General features: G+C 32.8%; 1 protein-coding gene across 1 annotated transcript in view; it reads left to right on the forward strand.

Moving 5' to 3' along the window:
• The window catches only part of LOC107617023 (F-box/FBD/LRR-repeat protein At1g78750), a 99,614-nt gene that overhangs the window by 90,464 nt on the left and 2,607 nt on the right, over positions 1-6,543 (forward strand). The window lies entirely within an intron of this gene.

A 6,543-nucleotide genomic window follows, 5' to 3' on the forward strand; every position in this document is an offset into this window, starting at 1 on the left:
ACTAACTACTAACTGATAACCAAAAATAATAAATTCTAATGATTTCTAATATTATATATATATACATAAATATGTAATAACTAATTTTATACGTATACATACTATTTTTTATGAAAAGAAAACATAGGAAGGACAAAGCAATCCTATCCTATAAGGCTATAACTATACTTGAAAAGAAGGTTTCTTCCATTGTGGAAATTTCACATGGCATGCACCGCATCCATTATCAAATTTCAATTCTTCTAATCATTGTTCTAATAATTATTATATTAATTATCATTGTTTACCTAGCATTCTCCTTATCATATTAATTAGTGAAAGTTTATATAGGTGCCCTGCTACTAGGATTTTTAAATTCTGCTAGAATTTGCAAAAAATTCTTATTTTATTAGTCAAAATCTCTAGAATGTTAATGATATTCATAATGACAGTTTCTACTGCCTCGCAGGAACAGTTAAAAGATAGATTGAATTATAGGAGAAACGGATCATAGTTTTTGTTGATGAAGATATCAAAAAGAGATTAGATTCATCTTCATGTACTAAAAATTTGATTAGAAGATTACTAGCAGACACATCATTCAGTGTAGGTATATTAGAGACTATTCTAAACATAATATACAGACAACTAGAAGACTTCCGTGATTTAGATTACGGAGGTAACAAATTCTAATTTTTCTTCAAAAATTATAATCTAAATCTAAAATGATAGAGGGAAGATTTATTGATCAATGATGCAGAATTCTCTCATATTCCTATATGGACACAACTGTTGGGTTTACCAGAGCAATATAAAATTAAAGAATTGGGAAGAAGGGTAGGAGAGACACTGAAAAAAGTGATGAATGTTGCTGTATTCTCTATGAAAGGAAAGGAGGAGAGGATTTTAAAAATTCAAGTCTTACTACACATCACAAAACCCTTAAGGAGGAAGATGAGAATCTCGAGAAACAACAACAAAATTATTGACCTTCAACTCAAATACGAGAGGATTGCTCAAAAAATCTTACAAATATGGCGTAAGGAGGAGAGGAAGAAGCGGAATGGGTAGCATGGCTAAGGGCAGACTAATTTGGTAGGTGAGTAGAGGGTCAAAAAGAAAACAACAACCTAAATCACTCCAATGATGCGCAGAGAGACATGCATAAACAGAAGAAACCAATTCTGGTTAATCTGATTAGAAAATTTGTAAGTCTCTGTGTTTAGGATCGGAAAAAGGTTGCGGACTGATTGAAACTGATTGAAGTTTATCCAAACTCTACCAATTCATCCTCATCCAAATGTAGGAAGGTTACAGAAGGTGACAATGCCACTTTGTCCAAGGCTCCGCATGATTAGTTCATGCTTACTAAGTTGGCCACCCCTAAGAGTACGAGCGTAGGCTCAGTTGTGTCTTAGGTGTCGGTCTGTAACCAGTTTCTTTGTTTTTCTCTTGGTAGACCTTTGTTGCAATAATTTGTGTATCTGTGATCCTTCTTTTGCCTAATTAAAATCTTTTGCTATGCTTTATTTATAAGTTAAGCTTATATGGCATCAATGATACACGTTTGCCTTTGTTGATTTTAAATTTTAATTCAATAACAAAGTGGCCCTTTCTAGCGTATTCACGAGATTCGCATCTTTTACTACCATTGTTTGCAATCGTTTTATTGTTATACTGGTAAATTAGAGCCTTTTGTATGTGTGTTATTAATTTTACCATGTTGAAATAGGTATTTCTATAAGTATATGTGGCAGCAACAATAATTAAACCAATTTCATTAAACTATTGGAAGAAAAGCACATCTTTTGTTATAGAATGGACTTTGAATTAATAAATTCATAGTATCATTATCTGATACAAATATATTCTGCACTTAAAGTCATGTTTTCCTGACAAAAATACGCAACCCTACACTACTGACAACAACTCCACTCATCCTTGCAGTTATACTTGACAAGTGGGTTGAAGAGACTTGCAAAAATGCTTGGATTTAGAGCTGGTACCCTTTTGAGATTCACTGTCTCATCCTCTGATGAGTCCACTATGTATGTCAAGGTCGTCCAGAAATGAACCATTCACCCATATTGGTGTCTTTCATTAAAGCATGTTTAATTGTTCTCTAGTATTCTCATTTAGCTTCCGTTTGTTTTGTCTATGGATTGTGTCCTCTACACAATATGTTCTGCATATTGAATCAATGTTCCCATGTTTTCTACTACTAAGTAAGCTTAATTGGTGTCTATTGTGTTGCTATCATGCATATTTAAAAATATTATTATAGCACTAGATATTAGTCATGAAGAAATAATACATGCAATTAATCGTGATATTAATTGGATTCAAAAGGATTATATATTGGGTTTTTATTTGTAGCAACTTTTCATTTCCCTTTCCAAAAATACAAAAATCAGTCCTTTTTTTACTCTAAAAAACCTCAAAAATATGAAGGAGGACTCCTGCATTACATAGCAGTATAGCACAACTAAAAATGTCAAATGCCATAAGTTTTTAGAAACTGCTTCTTATATAGTTCACTAATGGCACTTATTTTGTGCATGCATCATATGTGTTAGGGTTCCATTTATATAAGATTTGTATGTGCATGCACCACCTCAAAATATACTGTTGTATTTACTCATTTTTGCTGTGTCCTTTACTCCAACTTAGCCTTTTTTAGTAACTACAATGCAACTTGGTGATGGAGTGCATGACATTGATCAACAATGTCGTGTGTTTTACTTTACCTCCCTATTGACCCATTTGTGGTATACACTGATCAGAACCTTCATTCAATGACTTGCTTTGGTTCATTTATGTCTTAATCTGGTGTATTTCATTTTTCAATAAATATGTACATACAGGTAGATCTTTTACCATCTTTCAGCTATATTAATATGTTGTATCTTTGGCATTTATGTTTAACAAATCATGCATGGTATTCCAAGCCTATTCTTTAGGAAATACAAAGAAAATTTAACACACACTATGCATGCACATAATGGATTCTAATTGGAATCATCTTAAGCTCAGGATCATTAAGAGGGTATAATACTGCTTATATTGTAGACGGGTTTCCTAATCTGGTTCATCTCTACCGCCTTCACATTGGAGGAACATTAAAGCCGAGATGCCTTTTCGATGGAGTTTTTTTATGTTATTAAGTGAAGGATCACAAATCAAGTTGGGTTGGTCTAGTAATTAGTTTACTAGTCCATTTAAGTAAGTGTCATGGGTTCGAATTTTGCCTTGTACATGCAGGAACCCATTGGCCAGTGACAAACCTTTAAATAGAGCTCAATACCAAGGTAGATGTACTTCTCAAAAAAGAAAGAAGTCAGATCTTCCTGGACAGGACCATGCAAAGAAAGTACAAGGTAATCATGCGACGACTACTAATCAAACTACTGAACCAGCAAAGGGTGCCACAAAAGCATGTAAGTGTCATTATATGGCAGAGCCTCTGAATATTGATCTCAATGGGGTGCCTCTTACGGAGGATGAGCAAAATTTATTGGACGAAGTTGGATTAGAAGACCAATGTGTTGACAAGTTTGTTTACAAGCAACTCGACAACAACAAAAAATTCGATCACTCAGTATCGCCAATTAAGTTTCACGACATTCTGTGTGTCTCTAATGATGATCAAAATGTCAAATTTCCCAATCAACCTGTTAACTGTGGTGGTTATAATGCAAATTCTTTTCTCCGATTAATCCTAACCATCTTTACACCAAGCTCAATTCCTTACTCATGCATCCATCAACTCATCTTATTTGTGGCAGTATTGTAATGTTTTCACACTCACAAAAAACATGCGCCTTACTATTAGATCTGTGATTCAGATATAAATGATATCAGAATGTTTGCAGAGTGGCTACTGCAACTTGGAGATAGTTGCTAGGAGACTCCACTAACAAGGAATCTGAAGTGGAAATCCCAAATGACATACTAACTGATGGTACAATAGATGCTTTTCATAAATTAACTAGCTTTGTGTATCTTGACATGTTGACTAACATTGACAACAAAGCATTCTTCAAAGATAGGTCCATCCTAGCCCCAATGTTGGGAGTGGTGAACAAGGTAAATACATACATTATGCAGCAACTATGTGGTAAGGAGAAAACTTATCTTAGCTCGGATATGTTGTGCATTGATGAGGGAAATAATGGAGTCTGAGTTAGACATGTTAACACCAGACGTCCTTGATGCAATTAATTGCTCTGAATTGCCACAATACCAACTCACACTGAAAGAAGGGATAGTAGTTATGCTATTACGCAACATCGATCAGTCCAACGACTTATGTAATAGAACAAGGTTGCAGGTACGAAGATTGGATAATCACATAATTGAGTGCATGATGCTAATAGGAGACAAGGCCGGTCAAATAGTTCTAATACCACGCATGAACGACTCTACTTTTTAGATTTTAACGAAGACAATTTCCACTCATAGTTTCATTTGCCATGACGATAAAAAAATCACAAGGCTAAACATTAATTATTGTCGGTTTGTACTTACTGAAATCAATATTTATATATGCACAATTATATGTTGCGTTGTTCATATCAACAGTAAGAAGGGGCTAAGGGTTTTGGTGCATAATAATGCAAGTACGTCTACGACGACAACAATAAATGTTGTTTATAAAAAAATATTCGAGAATCTTGGATGATCAGTTACATATGATAATATGGTATCCATTTCAGTTGCTACCGCCAAGGACTATCTGATCATGTTAAAACTGCTGTGTTCTGCGTCCATGACTGAATCAATTGTTGATTAGAAAAAGAAGGAGATTGTAGAAGGTGAAAGAGATAATTCGAGAGAGAGAAAATTGGGGGCAAAGACTGCCTTCAGTATTTTTCATTTACTTTTCTTAACTATTACAAATCCTGCTGTCACATATATATACATACATGTAAGTGAGAATAATTAATTTTACTAACCTGACTATGACAAACTAATCTCTATAATTAACAAGCTAATTATCCAACTAACAGATCAAGATCTTTTCAATCTAAAAAGTAATAAATAATAAAACTAGTTGCATAATTATTAAATTTTTGTCAACTACCCGACGCTGGGTGTATTAAAAATAAGTAAATAACTCAATATCATTGTATAAACTTCATCTTTTAATACAACACATGTCCAATGTATACATCTCATGTTCGTGCAATGCACGGATCGCTACACTGGTTCAGGGTATAATAACGAGTTAACGACTCAAAAATCAAAATGGTAAACACACACGAAGCCCGTAGCGCTATTACTTTTTGATTTAAATATAGAAGGGAGAATGATGTAGGACGTAGTTATGGAGTGTATGAGTGTTTTATTCAGCTGTAGTGTCAGAAGCTAAAATCGGACCGTCCAATTTATAAGATGTATAAAAATCGGATCGGCTGATTTTTTGATACACAAATCGGAGGGTCCGATTTGTGTGCATCCCACAATTTTAAAAAACATTTAACATCTCACTTTTATATTTAAATTTTTTAGCCTAACACTGTCAACATGGTCATGTATTTCCAATTTTTTTTGTCATATACTTTTTCTATATATAATGAGAATTGAAAAAAACTTAGTACATAATTTTTTTATTAAAATATGAAATAATAAAAATAAATTATAGACACAAAATAAACAAGTTAGTTATTATTATTAGAGTAAGATGACAATTAGGTCCTTAAAGATTTTGACTTCAAACTAATTAGTTTTTAAAAAATATATCAGCCCCGTCCGATTTGAAGGCTTAGCTCGGACCCAAACACTTTAGGAGCTAATTTGATGGGATTTTAAGTTTAGTACTGAGTAAGGGTCTCAAAAATACATTCGATCATTATTTAGAGTCGGATTCGGATTAAGGCGAACCCGACTTCATTTGATCGGTTGGTCCCATGTGCACCATAAGAGGACTAAAAATATATATGTTTTAAATTAATTCAAACATTATGTTATATTAATTATAAATTTATTATTTTATTTTTAATCACACTTAGTTGAATTAGAAAATAAATTAAAGAAATACGAAATTATAATTTATGGATAAATTTAAGTTCAAATATGGATATCAACTTCTCGGTAACAAGTATGATTTTTTCTTCTTTATAAATAAATGCATTATAATTTTTTGACATAAAGTTTATCAATGACCGAACTTCACCGATTTAGATCCCGTTTTAGTGTGATTCAAAAGTAGTATGATTTCACTGGGTTTAGAGTCGGGTAATGATCTAAAAAATAGACCCAGTCATTATTTAAGGCCGGGTCCAGGTCAAGACAAATCCGACTTCACCCGATCCATAGACACCCCTATTCCATAATAGCAAATGGTGGACATATGATGTCTTTCTACGAATTTATCAACTAAAATTTAACAATGATATTTATATGTACGGTTAATTTCTTTGACGTGTCTATTTATATATTTATAAAAGATAGTTATGTAGATAATAATTTTTGAACTTGAAAGTCTGAAACTTCACTTATTTGAATAAGATTGTAATAAACAGAGAGCAATTAATAAAAAATATAAAAAAACTCAAAAAGTAA

The sequence above is a fragment of the Arachis ipaensis genome, chromosome B09 (genome assembly GCF_000816755.2).
Source record: "Arachis ipaensis cultivar K30076 chromosome B09, Araip1.1, whole genome shotgun sequence".
Lineage (NCBI taxonomy): Eukaryota > Viridiplantae > Streptophyta > Magnoliopsida > Fabales > Fabaceae > Arachis > Arachis ipaensis.